The sequence below is a fragment of the Carcharhinus amblyrhynchos genome, chromosome 7 (genome assembly GCF_965287045.1).
Source record: "Carcharhinus amblyrhynchos chromosome 7, sCarAmb.v2.hapA, whole genome shotgun sequence".
Lineage (NCBI taxonomy): Eukaryota > Metazoa > Chordata > Chondrichthyes > Carcharhiniformes > Carcharhinidae > Carcharhinus > Carcharhinus amblyrhynchos.
Genome location: NC_137330.1, coordinates 54,887,007 through 54,911,395, shown reverse-complemented (window position 1 = coordinate 54,911,395; position 24,389 = coordinate 54,887,007). Strand labels below are relative to the sequence as shown.

The 24,389-nt window shown below is 43.2% G+C and overlaps 1 pseudogene across 1 annotated transcript in view; it reads right to left on the bottom strand.

Annotated features, from left to right (window-relative positions):
• Positions 1–24,389, bottom strand: part of LOC145344958 (repulsive guidance molecule A-like) — a 49,205-nt pseudogene that overhangs the window by 24,296 nt on the left and 520 nt on the right. Inside the window, exon 2 of the transcript XR_013887010.1 lies at positions 17,608–17,718. The product of XR_013887010.1 is annotated as a repulsive guidance molecule A-like (transcript). The remainder of the gene's footprint in view (positions 1–17,607; positions 17,719–24,389) is intronic.

The window sequence follows — 24,389 nt, the reverse complement described above, 5'->3', positions numbered from 1 at the left end:
TGCATTTGCCTTCTTTATAAGTAACTCATGTGGGACTTTGTCAAAGGCTTTACTAAAATCCATAAAGACTACACCCTCATCCATAAACCAGATCACCTTCTCAAAAAAATTCAATCAAATTTGTTAGGCATGACCTCCCTCTGACAAAGCTGTGCTGACTATCCCTGATCAAGCTTTGCCTTTCCAAGTGGAGACAGATTCTCTCCTTCAGAATTTTCTTCATTAGTTTCCTGACCACTGACAGGAGACTTACTGGTCTGTAGTTTCTTGGCTTCTCTCTACAATCCTTCTTAAATGGCAGAACCATATTAGCTGTTTTCCAGTTGTCCAGCATCTCCTCCCGTGGCCAGATAGGAATTGAAAATTTGGGTCAGAACACCTGCTATCTCCTCCCTTGCCTTCCACAGCAGTTTGGAACACAATTCACTTGGATATGGAGATTTGTCCACTTTTTAACCTGCCAGCACCTCAAACTATGTCACTCCCTGGGCGGGAATTTTTTTCCCACACCACCTGTGTTTTGCAGTTGTTCAATCTTATGGTCTGCTGTTGTCAATGGGGTTTCCCACTGAAAGCACCCCTCATTACCGGGAAACCCATAAGATCCTGCTGGTGTGAACTATGTCAATTTGCTCAAGAACCTTGCAATCTCTCTCCCTGAGTTTCATATCTTCATCTTCATTCTCTTGGGTGAAGACAGATATGAAGTATTTGTTCAGCTCTCTACCAATGTCCTCTGGTTCCATACGCAGATTGCCCCTTGGTCCTGAATGGGCCTTACTCTTTCCCTTGTTATTGTCTTCCCTCAGCTTATAGGCATCACTAGCTAGGCCAGCATTTGTTGCCCATCCCTCATTGCCCTCAAGACATTGGTGGGAGCCACCTTTTTGAGCCACTGCAGTTCATGTGATGCAGATGCACCCACAGTGCTGTGAGGGAGTTCCAGGCTTTTAACCCAACAATGGTGAAAGAAAACCAATTTATTTCCAAGTCAGGATAGTGTGTGGCTTGGAGGGGAACATGCAGATAGTCCCATGTGTCTGCTGCCCTCATACTTCAACATGTTAGCGATGGTGGATTTAGAAGGTCAAAGGAGAATGATTTCTTCTTTCAGATGCTGATTGCTGAATGGTTTAGCTTTTTTTCTATTTTGATTTTAATTTTAAAAAGTGAAAGTTTAATTATTCGTCAGAAGGTTTACATCAACACTGCAATGAAGTTACTGTGAAATTCCTCTGGTTACCACACTTCCGTACCTGTTTGGGTCAATGCACCTAACCAACACATCTTTCAGGCTGTGGGAGGAAACCAGACCACCCGGAGGAAACCCATGCAGATGTAGGGAGGATGTGCAAACTCCACACAGACAGTGACCCAAGCCAAGAATCGAACCCGGGTCCGTGGTGCTGTGAGGCAGCAGTGCTAACCACTATGCCACCATGCCGTCCACAGCCACTGTGTTTTAAGATGACTGTTAGGGAATAGTTGAGATTTCTGGATGTGGAATCTAATTGAACAATGAGATACACTACCTTATTTTGTTGACATCTGAGCAATATTATCATGCTTATGCTACTTTGCGAATTAATTTGTGTCTTTATGTTGCTAGAATCAGTTAATTCACTGCGAGTAAAATTATTTCCAAAAGCAACAGCGCACAGCTTAAGAACTTTCAGAGGATTCAATGCCAACAATGGTGAGGAAAATGGCCTGGTGTATTTTTATTTTCCTGTCTAAAATTAAGATACAATAAAAGCACCCCATTCATGCTGAAGCAACCGGAACAGCAATAGCAGTTACATTGCCTTGTGAATACACAGATAGCGAATATGTGAGCAACCCTGTTGACAGACTAAATAGTGGGTTAGAGATTTGTTTCCCAATTAAATACCTGCACTACTGTTAATTCTCATTGGAAAGCACTTACTGTTAATTGGATGGGTGGGACATTTCTGTGTAACAATGTTTCTCTGAATATAATTTACATATTCAAGCAGGTTAATTAACACTTCAGTATACACCCAGTTCTGATGAATTCAGAAATAAATTGTAGTCTATACTGTGCACTAAAAATATCATATGCCAGAATAATGAAAATAACTGGCACTGACACTACACTGTACCTAGTCTGGGAATGGTTGATACTGTCACTTCGCATTAAGAGTGAATAAGCTTTCAAAGAATAAGATTAATGCAAGGGCTGAGAAATTCCAAAATGCCCACAAATGGCCAGAGAGTTTATAGGTCAGAAGCACATGTCATATTCAACCTCAGGCCTGTAATCAATGAGCCAGAGAATGGCAGTTGCCTAATATGCCTGTACCAGAGGCAGCACACTGGAGGAGAGGACTGAAGATCAGGTCACAGCAATGCCATTATTGCTCATCATCATAGGACTTCAAATTTAAATACATCAAACATGTGGAAATACATGCAGATTGGCGGAGGATCCTGAAGTGAGGTTAGAGAACAGAAAAGATAATCCCAAATCTGGAGAACAAGCAGGCAGTGGTTGCATAAGATCTGATAGTTAATGAGTGGAGGAGCTTGGAGCAGTCATCAGCTCAGAAGAGACATAGACCTAGAGTTGATAGAAAAGGATTACTGTAGCTGAGAACTGGCCGAGGTGCAGAGAGTCAACTAGAGTTTGTGGCATTGATCCAAGGGGTCAGAAGATTGGCGAGTGAGCCAGGTGACCACAGAGTGAATCATTGCGCAGTAGTAAAGTTAAATTCAAGAGTCGGTCAACCCTGGGAAACAATAAAGAGAGAAGGGTCTCCAGAGTACCAAGAAACCAAGAGGTGTTTAAATGTTTTTAGTTATTTCATTGGACAGGGTCATCAGTGGCAAGGCCAGCATTTTTTTGCCAGTCCCTAATTGTCCTTGAGCATGCAGTGATGAGTTGTCTTCTTGAGGTACCCATGATGTGGAGATGCGGTGTTGGACTGGGGTAAACACGCCAAGAAGTCTCACAACACCAGGCTAAAGTCCAAAAGTTTTATTTGGTAGCACAAGCCACTAGCTTTCAGAGTGCTGCTTCTTCATCAGGTAATGGGAGTTCTGTTCACAAACAGGGCATATAAAGACACAAACTCAATTTACAAAATAATGGTTGGAATGCCCTTGATCCCTAATGGGCCTTACTCTTTCTCTAGTTATTCTCTTCCCTCAGCATATCGGCATCGCTAGCTCGGCCAGCATTTGTTGCCCATCCCTCATTGGCCTCAAGAGGTTGATGGGAGCCACCTTCTTGAGCCATTGCAGTTCATGTGATGCAGGTACACCCACTTACCTGATGGTGCAGCGCTCCAAAAGCGAGTGGCTTGTGCTACCAAATAAACCTGTTGGACTTTAACCTGGGGTTGTGAGACTTCTCTCTGTGTTCTTGAAGTACAGCAGCCTTTGTAATACAGGTATACCCAGAGTTCTGTTAGGGAGGGAGTTCTAAGACTTTGACCTAGTGGCAGTGAAGGAATAGCAATATAGCTCCAAGGCAAAGCGGTGTGTGATTTGGAAGGGGACTTCCAGGAACATGCACCTGCTGCCCTTGACTTTGTCGATGACAGAGTCTGTGAATTTGGAAGATGATATCAAAGAAGACTTGGTGAGTCACTGCAGTGCATCTTGTAGTTAGTATACACTACTGCCACTGTCTTCTAATAGTGGAGGGGGTGATGGGATGCTAATCAGCAGGCTGATTTGTCTGGATGATGTTAGGCTTCTTGAGTGTTGTTGAAGCCACTCCCATCCAGATAAGTGCAGAGTATTCCATCACTCTCCTGACTTGTGTCTTGTAGATGATAGAAAGTACATACAAAGAATATAAATAATCTAGACTAACATATGGCAGAGCAAATTGTATATCGGGACTGAAATATATGAAAGCTTGTGGATCTGTAGCTGATGCCCCTTTCTGCATCCTGCTCACTGCTAGTGAATCCCAGTATGAGGCAAAATACTGCTGGAGGAGGACAATGGCCCATCGGTAAAGGAAATTACCTCCCATTCAGGAATCAGTAAAACTGTTTTATTCTGAAAATAATTCCTAGGTCTTCGTTCTCTGCTTGTGCATAATTGATCTCTGCTTTATTCAAGGACATTGATGAGAAAGCTATCAGCCTTTCTTCACCTGTGGGTATTATGTGGGAAACCACCACCCCTTCCCAATAAATTGGTGTCATATGCGGGGGTAAATTTGGATCAAAGTGTGTTAGGACTTCTGACTTCAGTAGTGCATCCTTAACTTGTACAAAAACTTTCTCAAACTGGGCCACCCACTTCCAGTTTCAGTTTTGACACAATTAGCTGTGCAAAGATTTAAGGATAGTGGCCAGATTTGAGACAAACCTTCCTCAATCGTTTATTAAGCCCAAAAGCATATCAAAACTGATTGACATTTTGAGATGCAAGTGCTTTGATGACTTGTGCACTCCCTTTGTGTCTATGACATGATATTTGATTGAAGACTGGAAAAATTCACATTTGTCTTCCCAGAGTCTCAATCTGTAATCTTCTAATCTCTGGACTGTGACATCAAGATTGAGGCAATGTCTTCTTCATTCTTTCCAGTAAATATCATCTAAGTAGTAGTAGACCCATTTTAATTCACTTAAAATCTGATCCAGTGCACACTGGAACAACACAGATGCAGACGTGATGCCAAATGGTAGTCTTTTATATCAAAATAATCCTTTGTATGCCTAGTCACCAAATATTGTTGTGAATCAGTATGATAGGGGCATTTAAAGGGCTTTTAAATAAGCACATATGCAAGGAATAGAGGCATATGGACCAAGGGCAGGCAGAAGGAATTAGTTTAATTTGGCGTCATGTTTGGCACAACATTATGGGTGGAAGATTCTGTTCCTGTGCTGTACTGTTCTATGTTCTATGTAATCTGGATCCACGTTCATTTAAAGATATGTTTAACTGAGTCACTTTTACTGAAATGTTGGCCTCCAACCAACCCAGTGAATAAACCCTCAATCAGAGGCAGTGGATACTGCTCCGTACACAGTACAGGACTGATAGTGACTTTGGGTGTGCCACAAATGGGTACCAATCCATCTTTTTCCCTCATGAGTACAATCAGCATAGCCCACTCACATTAACAGGTTGAAGGACTTCCGTTTTTACCATCTGCTCTAAATCTGCCTCTACCTTAGGGCTAATTGCATATGGCACTAACCTGGCCTTTAAGCATCTTACCTGACTTTTGTCCTTAATCTTTAATTTAACTGGGTTATCCTCCATGATTCCAGCTTTACCACTGAAGAGAATGGCATGTTTCTTCAAGATCTTCAGAAAACTGCTTTGGAATCTGTCATGAGATTTACCACGGCCCAACTTAATCTGATCTTCTGTAACCAAGTTCTTTCCATTAGTGCTGGATAATTTCCTTTAATGATGTGCAAGGACAGGTCTGCAGACTGTCCATTTAACTGCACGGTTACATCAATTTGACAAGTCAGCAGAACCGCTGACACTGTTTTAACACTGTTTTCACGGGTTTCAAGGCAATATGTTGAAGCTTTTCTTGGGAAACAGTTTCTGGTAACAATGAAACTGTGGCTCCAGTGTCCATATCCATTTTCACCGGCTGTCTATCTAGTAAAGGAATGACCCAATAAGGGTTTGTTTTTGCACCAGCAATAGCCAGTGCGTACATTCAATAACAGTTCATCTTCAGACTGTGACTCGAGTCCACTTTCTCATGCCCTTTTTGTACCACGAGGATACATTTTTTCTTATTCCGATTTCTATTTGATGCACTCAGCTTTTGATTTTTGTAATCCTGGCCTGAAACTTGTTTCTTTTTCCAAAACCACATTCAATATGGTCCTTTTTGCCATAATTCCTGCACCTGCGTCTTTGCGCCAACAATCTGCTGCTCAGTGCGCACTTTTTGCCGACTGATGGCAATTGAGAGTCTGTGCCTGTGTTCAGTTTTCAGCTGATGTCTTATGAATTTGTATGCTTGAGGTCAACTGTTGAGTTTCTTAGGTGCTAATTCCATGGATACAGCAACTTCCAAAGCTTTCTTTAGGTTGCTTTCTGTTAATAACCATTTTTGAATAGCCTCACGCCTTAAACTGCATCAATCAATCTTTAATGGTGTCTTTTGAGATATCCCTGAATTCAGTGTTCAGCTAGTCTCTTCAAGATAGCTCTCAACCGTCTGACTGATTCACCTTCTTCATGGTTACGCTTCTGGAATCTAAACCTGCCTGAGATGACTAAAGGTTCTGAAGAATAGTGACCAGTACTATTTCCATGATTTCATCATATGTTTTCCTGCCTGTCTTTTTTGACTCTAACAGACTATTCAGGAGATTACATGCTTTCCCCCACATTATGCTCAGGCAAGTTGGGACCACTATGTCTACTGCTATCAGTTCACTTGGACAAAATAGTCAAATCTCTCTCTATATGAGCTCCATCACTTTGTATTCTCATCAAATGGTTCCACATGCCAACAACTCCCAACATTTTTACTGTAGAAAATGTCTGCATGAGCAGAGTGCACCACATGAAAAGCACTATCTTGCTTCCTTACTCTCCAAAACAAGTTAAACCTGAGCTCAGCCTGTTTCCTTTCATGTTTTGCAATGCCCCTAGTTCTAAATTTGTTCTGCAGGGTACTTGCTTCTCATGGTGTTCCCATTAATGTTACAGATCTTTTCAAGCAGAGCAAGTGGCAATGTTCTTTCTGAAGTTTTCTCCAGAATCTTCAATTATTTTTCAATTCCTCCGTTGGCTGCGACCATTGTTAGGTGCCCCTCCGTCGCCAGCTTTCACGTAATAATGATTTCAATTGTGTTGTGTGTCGACAATGCTGTCAGACTTTTTCCACTTTTTTTTTCCTTTTGGAGTGGCTGCAAGTTTGATGTGACCACATCATCGCCAGTTTTCCATGTGGTAGTTTTAAAAGCTAGGCTGCAGGCTTTGAAGATTCAAACAAACAAAGAGCTTTACTGAGAGGATGTTAACACTATAGGCTGTTAACACTGACTGCCCGTTTGCCTGTGCAAATTGCTGATGACATCATCAGTGACATCACATCTCTTAAAGTCCCTCTGTTTCATTGCAAAGCTGCTAGTGAGGAAACACTAGAAATAACATGAATACACAACAATCACATGCTGCAAATGTGATCCACCATACAATGCAGGAAGAGGATGATTGATCTGCTCTGCCAAGGTGAGTCCACCTTCTCCTCATTTTGAACTCACACTCTCAAAAGCCTATTGTGTTTTTGTAGGGTTGCAGTTTTCAGGGATCTCACACACTACCATTATGAGGGACATCTTGCACAAGTCAGGTCTGACCTGAGTTTGAATCCAACCATGGCAGATGATGAAATTTGAATTCAATAAAATCCTGGAATTAAAAGTCTAACAATGAGCATGAAACCACTGCCGATTGTAGTTAAAAAATCCATCTGGTTCACTAATGTCCTTTAGGAAAGAAAATCTGCCATCTGTACGTAGTTTGGCCTACATATGACACCAGACCAACAGTAATCTGCTTGACTCTTAAAAGCCACCAGAAATGGTTTAGCAAGCCAGTGATTTCAACAGCAATTAGAGATGGGCAATATTGGCTCAGCCAGCGCCACATGCATCCCATGAATGAGTAAAAAAAAACTTGGAAGACTGCCGGAGACCAGCCTTCTGCTAAGTCTGAGTCCAATGATGAGCCTCTGGATTTAGTCCTCAGAAATGTTGGGGTTCCAAAGACAGGATGCATCAGGCAGGTGTATCAGAGGCTATCGCTAAATGAGAACAGAAGATGGAGAAATCCGTTCATGTTCAGTTTGAAATTATAGTGCTGACATGCCAGTGTATTGAGGTCACCGATGGAAGTGTGGCTAATGCCACAGAGACCTTGTGCCAGGTTTGCGTCAAGAAATGCACACCCTTTCCTCAACTGTGAGAGCATTTGAGTATTGGCTCGGCAAGAGGGAAATGGGGAACTCGATTTTTCCTCCAGGAGCCCTTTCTCTTCAGGGATACAGGAAAGGGCCCTCGGGCACCTATAAAGAAGTGTCAGCTGGACCCGGTAGAGCAAACTACTCAGGACTGTCCTGAGATGATCGGCCACCCTAAATCTCTGCTTATAACCCCAGCAACCCCAGTATCTAAGATCGAGGAGGGTGCACCTGCCCTTTTAGTAGGAAACCCAAGGCGGGCTGGAACCCTACAGGACTTCTCGGTCATGCAAATCTACCAGGTGCACCTTCCCCCCCCACCCCCCCCGCCTACCCTGCACCACCCTCTCACCACCACCCCCCTTCCCCCCATCCCCAATCCTCCCACCTCACATATGTCCCATCATGTGCTTCAAGTCTATGGGGTCTTAAGAATATGGGATCTGGGCAATGCAACTAAGAGACCTGAGTCAAAGGTTCATACCATGTGGCCTCATGTGCTAAGATGCTGCAGTCTGGTTTAGTATTTAGTCTTCTGATGCTTTTGCACTGAAGAGTGCTCAGTATGGATCTTACAAATTGAATAGCGACCCCAATTACAGCCAATCTCTGTCACTGCATGTTTCAATGGTCTCCATCTAATGCCAACAGGCATGAGTGTGGCTTACATCTCCACCAATACTCGGGGCTGTTATGCTTTCCAATGAACTGCAGTATTATATCAAGTCCACATGTACATCTACACAAAACTCCTGTAGTTGCTCCAGTCTGCCACTTGCATTATGCAGAGTTACTCACTAACGAATGTCGAATCTTGATTCCTGCTAGAGAGCAACAACTATTAATTGGGGAGGTGTGCAAAGCCTGTACCTGTCCATTCTAAGGTCAAGAAATCTTTGGGGAATTAGGGGCACTTTGGGCATTGCCCATTTACAGTTGGATCTTTCAGACCTTTGTGCTTTCCAATGAGAGGAACAAAGGATCGTTGGAACCCAATCCGATAATGGCCCCAGTCCTAATTTGGTTCTCACAAGAATGCGCACCAGGGGTTTAGATGGCTGAATCCTTCAATTGCTATCTTAGCCTTTCTAACATGTCTCAGTTGAGCTTATTATAGATTCCCTAAAAGGAAGTTAGTCAGGTGCCCCATCAGCCCAAAGTGCAGTAGGCGACTCCTCCCGCAGGCCCCTTGAGCCATCTCCGTCGGTTATTTTCATACCTGATTTTTGCACTGTGTCACTGGATCAATTGGTGAAATGATAGTGTTCAGGTTTAACTATGAGATCTATTTCCAAACCCCTTTGTGGATGTGCAAGTTCCTCCCCCAGTCATATATCTCTCTGCTCACTTCCTCATTATCCCCATCCCCACAGTCATGCATCTCTGTTCACTCTTCCCTAGTCATGCGTCTCTGTGCTCACTTCCTCATTATCTCCGCCCCGCCCCCCCTCCCCATAGTCATGCACCTCTGTGCACTCTTCCCCAGTCATTCCCCAGCACTCTGAAATCTTTGCTTTCCAGCACTTCCCCTTGCTTCTGTCTTGGCTTTTTTCACACAAACATGTCTACTCTTAACAATCCCAATGGCACTTAATCTGTCCCAAAAGGTGCCTTACTTCTCCCAAAAATGAGATCGGAGCATATCCAAAGGGATACCTTACTGCTCCACTTAGATACCCTGACCATCAAAACAAATCCACAAGGTTCAGACCTTCTCCTCCAAATCTAATTGGTGCAATTTGGATTGCAGACACCTACCTTGCCAGATCTTACATGAACTGAGGCAGCTCTTGACTTATATGAGCAGCTGCCTCTGGAAACCATGAACGTGCAATTTGTAACCTGCCCCACATTCCCTACAAAAATGGCAAAGGCCATGTTCAGGGGCAGGACTTCTGGGTTTGGGCCTCTGTTGGCATTCAGGCTATATCATTCAGAATTACTGAAGGCATTGTTCGGGTTCAAAGCTATTTTTTGTCAGGAAATTAATATCATCATTGCAGTGCTTTCAGTCAAGTTATTCTATTTATTCCAGAATCATTATTCAGGTCAGATTTAAAAGTAAATTTCGAAGCATAGTACATGACACATACTCCAACTGGGTGAGTCACAATATGTCATTTTGGCACTGGCTGTACCTTGTTTTTCGTGTCGAGAAAAATGAAGTGCACCAAGTTGGTGACAATTAAATAAATATGGAGTAGAATGTACTGGGATGAGTCCTACAGCTGTCATCTAAAAGTGATTTGAAATCCAAAAATAGATGTAATCTCATTATCTGATATTATTGTATAGTATTAATAATACTACCTTTCTGCTAAACTTAGTAATACTACCTTTTGTTCTTTTAAAAGCTCTGTTTTTCCAGTTTTCATCTCAGTGCTGTGACATTTACAAAAGATTAGCTTTCTTTGTTGTACAATGTGTCAAAACCAGCAAATTGGGGACCAGGTCTGTGCCAGCTTTTGGATCTTGCCTGTGTTCAGGTTGGGCCTCTCTATTAAGTTTGGGCATATCAGGCCAGGCCAAGTCAAGTCAGGTTAAGGGTCGTTCAGATCACTTGGAGGGAGGGAAAAGACCAGTGCTTGAAGCTGACAATTAGTCCAGTGTGCTACCTCACCCACACAGCACCTACCTGAACAAGCCAGTAAGTTATTTTACTCTTTCGATAAGAATTAAAATTCACACATGGCAACTTATCAACCATTTGGCCAAAGTTGAGACACTGTACCAGTACTGCTAATAACTTGTTGTGAAATTAATGGAAATGTTCTGCACCTTTTAAGTTATCTGCAGGATATGCAGCAAGAAGTTATCAGGTATATTAAAAGAATAGCAGGACAAACAGCATGCCTAACAGGAATGTAAGAACATAGGAAATCAGAGCAGGAATAGGACATTCAGCCTCTTGAGCCTACTCTACCATTCAATAAGCTTGTGGCTGATCTTCCATCTCACTGACACCTTCCTCTAAAATTCCTATATCTCTTACATAAGAACATAAAAAATAGGAGCAGGAGTAGGCCATCTAGCCCTTCGAGCCTGCCCCGCCATTCAACAAGATCATGGCTGATCTGAGGTGGATCAGTTCCACTTTCCTGCTTGCTCCCCATAACCCTTAATTCCCTTGTCTATCAGAAACCTATCTACCCGTGACTTAAATATATTCAGCGAGGCAGCCTCCACCACTTCAATGGGCACAGAATTCCAGAGACTTACCACCCTTTGAGTGAAGAAGTTCCTCCTCAACTCCGATCTAAACTGCACCCACCCCCCCCCCCTTATTTTGAGGCTGTGCCCTCTAGTTCTGCTGTCCTTTCTAAGCGGAAAGAATCTCTCTACCTCTACCCTATCTATCTCTTTCATTATCTTATATGTCTCTATAAGATCCCCCCTCAGTCTTCTGAACTCCAACGAGTACAGAACCAGTCTATTCAATCTCTCTTCATAGGCTAACCCCCTCATCTCCGGTATCAGCCTAGTGAACCTTCTCTGCACTCCCTCCAAGGCCAATATATCCTTCTGCAAATGCGGTGACCAAAACTGCACACAGTTCTCCAGTTGCGGCCTCACCAGTGCCCTGTACAGTTGCAGCAAGACCTCCCTGCTTTTATACTCTAACCCCCTCGCTATGAAGGCCAACATTCCATTCGCCTTCTTGATCACCTGCTGCACCTGCAGACTGGGTTTTTGCGATTCGTGCACAAGGACCCCCAGGTTCATCTGCACTGTAGCATGCTGCAGCTTTTCACCTTTTAAATAATAATCCCTCCTACTATTATTTCTACCAAAGTGGATAACCTAAGTGGAGTCTTGCTACTCTAAGTATCCAAAAATCAATCACACTCTGACTTGGAGTATTGTCAATGACTGAGCGTCTACAGCTCTCTGAGGAAGTGAATTTCAAAGGCTTACAACCCTTTGAATGAAGAAATGTCTCCTTATTTCAGTCTGAAATGGCTGATTCCTTATTCTGAGATGGTGATCCCTCGTTATAGACTCACCAGCAGGGGTATCGTCCTCCTAGCATCTATTCCACCAAGTCCCTTAAGAATTTTAATAGGAATAAAATTAATTTGCCATAACTTTCAGACACAGCGCCACAATTCATGGCACAGGGCCATGCCTGTTCAAGGTGAGTCTGATACAAAATTCATCTATCCACCTCATCTGAATGATTATGGCACTCGTCTCTGTGCCTCTACTGCTGGTCTCCTCTCGATGTTGTCAACATGGTCTGCACACTTTGCATGAGTCATCGCTTAATCTTTTGCCATCCCTATGAGGAGGCACCAACAAGTTAACCAAAGCACCCCCATAAGTGCCCCAGGGTACTTCCAAACACTTTCCAATGGAAAAAGTTTCTTATGTTTTATGTTGCAATCATAGTGCCTAGCTCTTTAAATAAAGCAATTACAGAGCCCATACAGCTGCTTCACATTTCGCTTTTGCAAGCATTACCAGGACCTGCGCTCTCCAAAATTTGGAATCCTGGTGACACACCAGCTGGTTGTCCTATGTGACATCAGGATGGCACCAATTCAATGTTTTGGGTGCACATAGCAGTCTCATTTATCCACATTATCTTATTTCAACTACATTCTTGTCCACTCAATTTGTCAGCTTAAATCTTTTTCCAGTCTCTTTGCACTCTGCTTATAGCTTACTTTCTCATCCATCTTTGTATCATTAACAAACTTGAATACATTAAAGTCAGTTTTTCTTCTAGTCATTTATAGATTGTAAATAGCTGAGGCCCAATACTGATTCTTCTAGCACTACATGCATTACAAAGCTGCCAACACGAAAATGGATTGTTTATTTCTATTCTCAGTTCTCCACACATTAACCAAGACTTAAGATACGTTAATACATCACCCCAACCCTATCAGTCCTATTGTTTTGTATTCTGCTCTGTGGCACCTTCTTGAAAATCTAAATTTACTGCATCGGCTGCTTCGCTCTCCACAGAATCTTTACAATGCAGAAGGAGGTCATTTGGCCCATTAATTCTGCACTGACTCTCTGAAAGAGCATTCTACCTAGCTCTACTCCCCTGCCTCATTCCCATAACATTTGCACATTCTTTCTCTTCAGATAGCAATTCAGTTCCCTTCTGAATATTTTAATTGAACTTGCCTCCACTACCCTCTTAGAAAGTTTGTTCTAGAACCTAACCACCTTCATCACTTCTATTCTTTTGCCCATTATTTTGAATCTGTGCACTCTCGAATAAGGACAATTTCACAATATTTATCCTGTCCATACCTCTCAGGATCTTGAATCCCTCCATCAAGTCTCCTGTCAGCCTCTTTTCTCGAAAGAAAACAAACCTAACCTTTCTAATCTATCCTCATAGCTACAGTTCTTTGTCCCTGGATTCATGCTTGTAAATCTCTGTGCTGTCTCCAATGCCTCACATCCGTCCTTATGTATGGCCCCCAGAACTGGAGTCAGTGCTCCAGATGAGGCCCAACCAGTATCTTATCGACTTTATTAGTTGTACCCCTTAAGAACTCAATAGATTCGTTAAATCTGATTTTCCTTTCATAAATTGGTGTTGACTCTGTCCATGATATAATGATTTTCAAAGTACCCTGATAAATCCCTAATAAATTATACTATTTTCTCAACTACTTATGTCAAGCTAACTGGCCAATAATTCTCTTGTTCATTCTCTCCCTCCTTTCTTGAAAATCAGCGTTATGTAAAGTTCTGGGCATTAAAGAGAGTACAGAATGAGTTGATGAGAATGGTCCAGGGTTGAGGAACTAGAATTATGAAGTAAGATAGGAGAAGTTGGGACTCTTTTCTTAGAGAAAAGATGGCTGAAGGAGGATATGAGAGAGGTATCAAAATCAGGAGGGGTTTGGACATGCTAGATAGGGAGAAACAGTTCTCTTTTGTGAAAGGATCAAGAATGAAGAGACACACATTTAAGGTAATTGGCAAAAGAAGCAAAAACGACACGGGGGGAAATGTTTTCACACAGCAGATGATTAGAGATCTGGAATGCACTGCTTGAGGGTGTAGTGGAGGCAGGATCAATTGAGGCATTGAAGAGGACATTAGATGATTATATGGAAAGAAAAAGTCTGCAGGGAAACAGGGAAAAAGCAGAAAATGGCACAAGCTGATATGTTCATTTTGAGAGCCAGCCCAGACATGAATGACCAAATGGCCTCCTCCTGTGGTGTCACAATTCTGTGATTCTCTGTTTCTACCTTGCAGTCCATACACACCATTCTAAAATCTAGGGAATTCTGGAAGATAGAAATCATTACGTTCACTATCTTTTAGACCACCTTTTCAAAAGCCTAGGTGTCATCATGATGAGGGGATTTGGCCCCTTTAATTTCACCAGTAGTATTTCTTTATGCATACCCTTAAATCTCTCATTTTCACGAGATTCTTGATTCCCCATTACTTTTGGAATGTTTTTGTGTCTTCTCCCCTGGAGGCAGATACAAAGGATTTGGTTTATAATTCTGCCGTTTTCTTATTACCGGTTATAAATTCTCTTTACATCTAATGAATTAATGATTCATAAAAAATAAGAAATTTGACATTCCTCACACAAACAGTATTTAATTCCTGAATGCTTGAAGTTTTGAACTTGAGTAAAAGTAATTACATTTTATGTTGGTACACTACATTGTTCCTGTGAAGATGTATTGTGCCTTCCTACACAATACATTTGTTAGACCTCAAACTGTTTTCATGACATTTCATGACATTATGGAATCTTTCATATGAATATAATGCGTGGATTATACAACATTATTGCTTAAGTTGAAAGAGAATATTTAGTGCAGAATTGTAGTAGTGTGGCCCTTTAAGGAGGTGTAGGGGGGCGGGGTAGGCATTTCCCAAGGGCCATCTGATTGGCAAGGACCCTGTGGATCTTCCCAGCAGGAAGCTGAGACAACCAGCAGGAGGGCATTTTCCACAGGTCAAGGAGGAACTCAGTTGGAGTCAGGGAGTCAAGCAGAGCAATCACACTTGTCATCTGGTCTGACATTGTCATATATCTATATTTCTTCCGTTAGCAACAAAACCTCTTTTTGTTAAAGCCATATTGAGATCCCCTTAATCAACTATATTGGCGAAGAGGAAGTGAAACCATAGACTGTCACTAGGATTAAACTCTGTCTACATTGTGATCCAGATCAATCGGGTACTTGAAAGGGCAGTCCAGCCACAACATCCCTTTCCAGAGGAGAGGCAAGGTCAGCTACTTGCCCCTAGCCCGTGTTCACCAGCCCCCCAGGATCCTTGAGGTACTCGCCCTCTGCAGCCTGGCAGCAGCAAAGGCACAAATGGCCACTGGACCTACCTCCTCAATTCCCCTCGGGGCCCAACACATCAGGCCATGATGCCAATGTCAAAGAACAAAGAAACAGGCCCTTCAGCCCTCCAAGCCTGTGCCGCTCATTGGTCCAACTAGACCATTCTTTTGTATCCCTCCATTTCCAGTCTGCTCATGTGACTATCCAGATAAGTCTTAAACGATCCCAGCGTATCCGCCTCCACCACCCTGTTTGGCAGTGCATTCCAGGCCCCCACCTCCCTCTGTATAAAATACATCACTCTGATATCTGAGTTAAACCTCGCCTCCCCCCCCGCCCCACCTTGAACCTGTGACCTCTCGTGTTCGTCACCTTCAACCTGGGAAAAAGCTTTCCACCGTTCACCCTATCTGTACCCTTCACAATTTTATACATCTCTATTAGGTCCCCCTCATTCTCCATCTTTCCAGAAAGAACAACCCCAGTTTACCCAATCTCTCCTCATAGCTAAGACCCTCCATACCAGGCAACATTCTGGTAAACCTTCTCTGTACTCTCTCCAAAGCCTCCATGTCCTTCTGGTAGTGTGGCAACCAGAACTGGACACAGTACTCCAAATGTGGCCTAACCAACGTTCTATACAGCTGTAACATTAGACCCAATTTTTATACTCTATACTCCATCCTATAAAGGCAAGCATGCTATATGCCTTCTTCACAACCTTCTCCACCTGTGCTGCCACCTTCAAGGATCTGTGGACTTGCACTCCCAGATCCCTCTGTGTGTTTATACTTTTGATGGTTCTGCCATTTATTGTATAGCTCCCCCCTACTTTAGTTCGATCAAATTGCATCACTTCACATTTATCTGGATTAAATTCCATCTGCCTTTTCTCCGCCCAATTTTCCAGCCTATCTATATTCTGCTGTATTCTCCGACAATGTTAATCGCTATTCGCAAGTCCAGCCATCTTTGTGTCATCCGCAAACTTACTGATCACACCAGTTACACCTTCTTCTAAATCATTTATATATATCACAAATGGCAGAGGTCCCAGTCTGTGACCAGCAGAACACCACTGGTCACAGATCTCCAGCCGCAAAAAGACCCTTCCACTGCTACCCTCTGTCTCCTATAGCCAAGCCAGTTCTCTACCCATCTAGCCACCTCTCCTTTTATCCCATGAGATTTAACCTTTTGCACCAACCTGCCATGAGGGACTTTGTCAAATGCCTTACTAAAATGTCAGGGTGCCAGGGGGCAGTGCACTGTTGGCACTGCCAAAGTGATTGGCCTGAAGGGAGGCTATGGAAGGGTCTGAGTTCAGGAGTATCAACCAGATTACTATGTTCGGATCCTGGAAGTAGGATTGAATTTAGCAGCAGGAGAGCTACCACTTAAGCCAATGTTAACATTCATGTTTTACTCTTGCAGATATTGCTTCTAAAGGCTCAGCAAATCATTCAGGATGAGGAGCGTTTCATTGAAGATGTGTGATCTGAAGAACAAATTTTATAAATGTCAACAGACTGACCTGAAATTTTATTTCCTCTAAGTATCTGCACCATAAATTTATTAGTTTCTTCAGTTTCTGTGTAATTTGAACTCTGCTAAATAATGTAACTTGAAGTGTTAATCAAAACAATAAATTTTACAGAAAGGTGTTTTTCCCCTTATAGAAAGGATGGTGTGTAGTGTTAGGTCGTGTAGAACAGTGATAGCATCTCTGCCTCTGGACCAGAAGTACAGGTTCAAGACCCACTTCAGAACTTAATGCTTATGAAAGATGTATTCAATTACCAGTCTGTAAATCCTTCTAATATGTCTGAGAGCAGATGATAACAATTTCTGGTCAGCTATACCACAGAAGGCAATGGCAAAACCTCTGCAGTACTTTGCCAAAGAAAATCACAGACCAATCCAATGGAAGTCCATGGTGGCCATAGCGTTCTTAGGGCATGGTACTTGGGGGAGTGCACATTGGTAGGGTGAGTTGTGTAACTTGTCACAAAATATCTCCATTAAAGTCCAATTGTTAGACATGAAACACACTATTCCCACTCAAGCACGTTAAAGCTTCTTTATTCCTTCATGAGATGTCGGCATCGCTGGCAACGCCAGCATTCGTCACCGATCCATAAGGGTCCTCGAACTGAGTGGCATTTTAAGAGTCAACCACATTGCTGTGGATCTGGAGACACAAGTAGGCCAGAGCAGGTAAAGATAGCAGATTTCCTTCCTTAAAGGACATTAGTTGACGAGATGGGTTTTTACAACAATCAAAAATGGTTTTGTGCTCACCATTAGATTTTTAATTGCAGATTTCTGCTTTTATTCAAGATTTTTATTTAATTCAAATTTCAACATCTGTCATGTTGGAATTCAAACCTGGGTCTCCAGAGCAGATCCTGGGTTTCTGGATTACTAGTCCAACGACAATACTGCTGCACCACTGCCTCCCCATGAAGTTGTCAACTTCAGATTATTCAGTGTGTAGACCTGCAAATGGAAATCACAATTGGTAATGAATACTAATAAAGCAATTGGGAGAGATTCTGAATTGTAACATAGACGCCCAGTAAAACAGTGTTGATGTGTTGACTGGCTTATTTAAAAATATGCATTTTCATAGCACTTATGGCATTCTTGAGATACATCAAAATACTTCAGAAGCAATGCATTATATTTGAAATGGCATCACTGTTGCTTTGGAAACAAATGTAGTCAATTTGTGCACAACAGGATTCAAAATACAGCAATGTGACAATGACAGATTAATCTGGTTCAGTGGTGTTCTTGGAGGGAACTGTTAGTAAAACACCAGAAAAATCCCCTGCTCGTCTTCCAATCCTGCAATGTAACCTCTTAGATCAAATTGAAGAAATCCACATTGTTTTGGTTCAATGTCTAATCCAAAACATGGCACTTTGAACACTATAACACATTCAGCACCTCCTTGATGCCGTATTGGGATGTCAATCACGATTATACACTCAAATCCTGGAATGAAGCAACCCACAGATTTCAAATTCAAAAGGAGAGAGTAACTAAGCCCAGCAAACACCAGTAGGGCATTTTGACTGGAGCACTTAGGAATGAATCCAAATGTTGCTTCATTTTTGTTGGTGGTGGAGACTGCGTGACCTTTCATTCAGATATTAATCATTTGGATGGAGCCAACCGGCGAGTTTATAATAAATGTTCTTGGTGTCCAGTGCCATTGGAAGCCAATGTGAAAAACCATTTGAAAACGTCCACATTTATTTAAAATGCTAGTTATGAAAAAATGATAGGAGTCTCCAATGTTAAAATTTCTGCTTGAGCACTGATGTTGATCTAACACTGTGGGTGATTCTTCCAGCCACCCTGCTGCTCTTGCAGCACAGCAGGCTGGGAGATATAAACGGAGGCCCTTTAGTGGGTACCCGCTGGGCAACACAGCCTCTGCACGTTTCCGGCCACTGGATTTCCGGTGGCATCAGCTCCGGGCCAGATATCAGCAAGGAGCTCAATTAAATATGGTCATCTTCATTACCATCTGATTAGCAAGCCTGGGACTGAAGTCTCTAGGCCCACTAGCCTCTTTCCCTACTCTCCCCAGCAGGAGTGGCTCACAACAGCTCCCCACTAATGGGAAGCTGGAGTGAAGGAAGGCCCGGGAGGACCCCAGGAAGTCACGGGCAAGAGGCGTGCTAGCCTGGCTGCCTGGGGCAAAGTGGCAATGTAGCACTACCTCACAGGTATTGGGCAGTGCCAAGGGCTGGGGCCAGCTGCCACTCTGCAGTAGGATTGGTAACAGAAGGGAAGGGCTGGCCTGTTGGGAATATGGGGGTGGCAGGAGCAGGGGGAGGGGACCGGGAGATTGGGGTGTGGGGCGGGGGAGATTGTGGCGGGCCAGTTGGCGGGGGAGTCAGAGCTGGCCCGACACATCCTGAAGGCCAGCGATCAGGGGTTTGGGGGGGAGTGGATGAGAGAGGCAGCAACGGAGGGGTCACGCAGCAGATCAGCGATTGGAAGGTCAGCAGTGTGGGGTTGCTGCGTATGCGTCGATCTTCGCTGTGACAGATTGGTGCATGTAGAGTGGCCCACTCAGCGCTATGCTGCTGGCCTTCTGGGCAGGAATTGGCCCCACCCAAGGATTTTTATTGTGGTTCACGCTGAGGCACTCTGTGATTGGAAAACAATCTGGCTGATTGGAAAACAGCTAATGTAACGCCACTGTTTAAAAAGGGAGGTAGACAAAAGGAGGGTAACCACAGGCCAGTTAGCTTAACATCCGTAGTTGGGAAAATGCTGGAATCTATCATTAAGGAAGAAATAGCAGGACACCTGGAAAAGAATGGTTCAATCAAGCAGACGCAGCATGGATTCATGAAGGGAAAGTCATATTTGACGAATTTACTGGATTTTTATGAAGATGTAATGAGTGCGGTTGACAGAGGGGAACCGATGGATGTGGTGGTTTTTAGATTTCCAGAAGGCATTCGATAAGGTGCCTCACAAAAGGTTGCTGCATAAGATTAAGGTACACGGAGTTGGGGGTAAAGTGTTAGCGTGGATTGAGGATTGACTATCTAACAGAAAGCAGAGAGTTGGAATAAATGGGTGCTTTTCTGGTTGGCAGTTGGTGACTAGTGGCGTGCCACAGGGATTGGTGCTGGGGCCTCAAGTGTTTACCACATACATAGACAACCTGGAGGAGGGGACCGAGTGTAGGGTAACAAAGTTTGCGGATGACACAAAGATGAATGGGAAAGCAAATTGCGTGGAGGACGCAGAAAGTCTGCAGAGAGATTTGGATAGGGTAAGTGAGTGGGCAAGGAACTGGCAGATGTAGTATAACATTGGCATGTGTGAGATTATCCACTTTGGAAGGAATAGTAGTAAAATGGACTATTATTTAAGTGGTGAAAAATTACAACATGCTACAGTGCAGAGGGACCTTGGGATCCTTATGCATGAATCACAAAAACTCAGTTTGCAGGTGCAGCAGATGATCAAGAAGGCAAATGAAATGTTGGCCTTTATCGCGAGAGGGATGGAGCATAAAAGCAGGGACGTCGTGCTGCAACTGTACAAGGTACTGGTGAGGCCGCACCTAGAGTACTGTGTGCAATTTTTGTCCCCTTATTTAACATAAGATATATTAGCTTTGGACGGGGTGCAGAGAAGGTTCAGCAGGTTGATTCCGGAGATAAGGGGGTTAGGTTATGAGGAGAGATTGAATAGACTGGGCCTGTACTCATTGGAGTGTAGAAGGCTGAGGGGAGATCTTAAAGAGACATATAAGATAATGAAGGGGCTAGATGGGGTAGAAGCAGAGAGATTATTTCCACTTAGAATGGAAACAAGAACGAGAGGGCACAGTCTCAAAATAAGGGGGAGTCAATTTAGAACAGAGTTGAGGAGGAACTTCTTCTCCCAGAGGGTAGTGAATCTTTGGAATTCTCTGCCCATTGAAGCAGTGCAGGATACCTTGATAAATGTATTTAAGTCACAGATAGATAGATGTTTGACCAATAAAGGAATTAAGGGTTATGGGGAGCAGAACAACCATCAGATCAGCCATGATCATATTGAATGGCAGGGCAGGCTCGAGGGGTGAGATGGTCTACTCCTGCTCCTATTTCTTATGTTCTTATGTGATGCACAGAGTGTAGGAGATTCATTTTGGAAAATCCCGTTTAAAAAAAAAGCGGGATTTACTCCAGTTTTAACATGAATTCAGCACTTGGAATTTTTTTGGGAGAATTCCGATAATGTTTCCTTTATGTTCTTTCTTTAAGTAGAACACTATCACTGAGAGCTGAAAAATGTGGGAGCGATGTCAGAAAGGAGAATGAAGGAGGTTGATGAGAGAAACCAGAGGGAACAGTTTTTGTCTTAAGAATAGGACTTCAGTACGGTCTTTGCTATTGGGTTTTAGGAGAATAGTAGAGTGATCGAACAGTGAGAGTGACAGGTAATGGAGCCAGAACTGGATAAGCCAGGATCAGGCAATGGACAATTAAGCCACTGTTAAGGTCTATGTGGTTCAATGTCAGAGGCTGGGAATTCTGTGGATAGTAACTTACCTGTTGACTTCTCAGAGCCCATGCACCAGCTATAACATACAAGTCAGGCATGTAATGGCTGAGTGTTTATCTAGCTGAGTGTTGTTGGAGCTGCAATCAAGAAGCCTGAAACCATACAATAAAAGAAAAGCAAAATACTGCAGATGCTGGAAATCTGAAATAAAGCCAGAAAATGCTGGATAAACTCAGCAACATCGAAGAAGATTCATGCAGACTCAAAACCTTAACTGTTTCTCTCTCCACTGATGCTGACAGGCTTGCTTTGTTTTTCCAGAATTTTCTGTTCTCTCACACGAGACAAAGTTACATGATTGGCAACTCATTCACCAACTTAAATATTCACTCCCTCAACTGCTGGGTCACAACTATAAATCAATATACCCTGACCAGTTTGCAGTAAACCTTTTTACTCAGGTGCGTTATGTGCTGAGATAGACAAAAAGTACAAAAGTCAGGTGAAGGTCCAACTTTATTGAACATTTTACCAAGAAAAAACAATATTCCATCTCTTCACAGGACTCCTCAGAAAATAGTCTTAAATTTTCAAGTAAACAGTCTCAAATATACACTAGCTATCCATTTCTAACACGTGTTTCCAAGGATTTGCTATGCCCTATCACTATATTTAAACAGTGTCTGAAAAGACTAGTAATACCTGTTCAGTAACACCAAGCAGGTTGTTCCTCGGACTTTGAGCATTGGCTGATGTTTCAGGATCTGCAGTCATTGATATTGGGCTTTCCCTCTTGTCTAGGGCTGGTTCTGGTTTTCGAGTCGTCTTACCAGGATGGTCTTCTGGGTCTGATGATCAGTCTGATGATGCTTGCCACAAGTTACAAGGAGCTGGAGATGCTGTTGTGCTTGGCTGCCTGTCAAGGGAGTTCTCTAGAGATGCTGTTAAAAAAAGTGCAAAAAGGTAGAGAGAGAGAGAGCACGAGGGCTCCGAGTTGCTCTCTTCTTGCTTTTCTCGAAGGTTCTATGTCCTGTGTCCAATCTTTGACATATTATGCTGCTGGCCTTCCAGTGAGCTGGGTGCCACCAAGTCTGTGTAGCATTTTTCTACCAAAGCAGCTTCACTGGAGGTGTAAACAACGGTTCATCCTGAAGCAATGTGGCCAGTAGCACCAGGCCAGGCAGTTCCAGGGTGTCTGGTTTTGACAGAAAGTTGATTGTCCAAGGCCCGCTGCATGAAAACAGTTTGCCAATTGCAGAGTCCGGCTAGGTTCAAACTTGGTTTCCACATTGAGTTTTTATCCGTGCTCATGAAAATATCAATATTTCTGTAACAATCCTAGAGGTCATGGGTCACCTGGCCACACAGTAGTGCATACTATCTACAAGATGTACTGCAGCAACTCAGCAAGGCTCCTTTGACAGCACTTTTCAAACCCATCACCCAGAAGAACAAAGACAACAGCAACATACGAACACCAGCACAAGCAAGATGCCCTTCAAATCACACAGCATCTTGACTTGAAACTATATCCCCGTTCTTTGTCACTGGGTCAGAATCCTCAAAATACATCCTTACAGTTCGTGGACACAAGATGTGCTGCAGCAGTTCATGAGGTGGCTCACTATGCTCTCGAGAGCAATTAGGATGGGCAACAAGTACTGGCTCTGCCAGCATCCCAAGAAGCATGAGATTAAAGTGACCACCCTCAACATCAAGGCAGACTGTGTGTGGAATCAAGGAGCCCGAGGAAAACTGCAGTCAATGGGAATCAAGGAGAAAACTCTCCACTAGTTGGACTCCAACCAGGCAAAAAAAGGTACTTCTGGTTATTGAAGGTCAATCACCCAGTTCCAGAACATCATCTTCAGCTACTTCATCAATGACTTTCCTTCATCATTATGTCAGAAGTGGGGATGCTTACTGATGGTTCCACTACGTTCAGCACCATTCCCAACTGATTGGATACCGAAGCAGTGCATATCCAAATGCAGCAAGACCTAAACAATATCCAGCCTTGGACTAATAAGTGGTAAGTAACATTCACATGACATAAGTGTCAGGCAATGATTATCTCCAACAAGAAAGAATCTAACCCTCATCCTTGACATTCAATAGCATTACCTTTGCTGAATCTCCACTATCATCATCCTGGGGATTACCTTTGACCAGAAACTGAACTGGACTACCCATATAAATACTGTGGTTACAAAAGCAGGTTGGAGGCAAAGGACCCTGTAGAGAGTAATTCACCTCCTGTCTCTCCAAAGTCTGTCCGCCATATCAAAGGCACTAATCAATAGTGTGATTAAATACTCTCCACTTGCTTAGATGAATGCAGCTCCAACAACACTCAAGAAGCTCAACACTATCCAGGAAAAAACAGCCCATTTGATTGGCACACCATCCACAAATATTCACTCCCTCCACCATCACTGCATAATGGCAGCAGTGTATGCCATCTACAAGATGCAGGAACTCACCAAGGCATATTCAACAGTTCCTTGCAAACCCATGACCACTACCACAAAGGCAGCAGATTGTTTGGGAATACCACCACCTGGAAGTTGCCTTCTAAATCACTTGCCATCCTCACCTGGAAATATATCACAGTTCCTTCACTGTTGCTGGGTCAAAGTACTGGAAGTCCTTCTCTAACCGCACTTTAGGTGAACCTGCACCTCAGGGATTACAGTGGCTGAAGAAGGCTGCTCACCGTACCTTCTCAAGCATAGCCAGTGACATCCACATCCCTGTGAACAACAAAATAGTTGTAAAATGGTTGTTTTATGATATGGATTGACATTGGTGGGAAAACATCCAGAACCAGCCTGCGACATCAGGGTAAATAAACTGTGGCAATTGTTGAGCAGTTCCATAAAGCTGTGGTGTGAGGCCGGGGGACAGTGTATGTCAAAATGTGCTAGTGAAGGAGCTGAGGATGGGTCCTATTAATCACAGTGTCAGTTTTAAAGAGTGTCCAGCTCTATCAGTCTTTCATAGAATCGCTACAGTATAGTAGGTCATTCAGCGCATCGAGTCTGTGCCAACCACAATCTCACCCAAGCCCTATCCCTATTACCCCAATCTTTTAGTCTAGATAGTACTCCTGACACTAAGGGGCAATTTAACATGGCCAATCC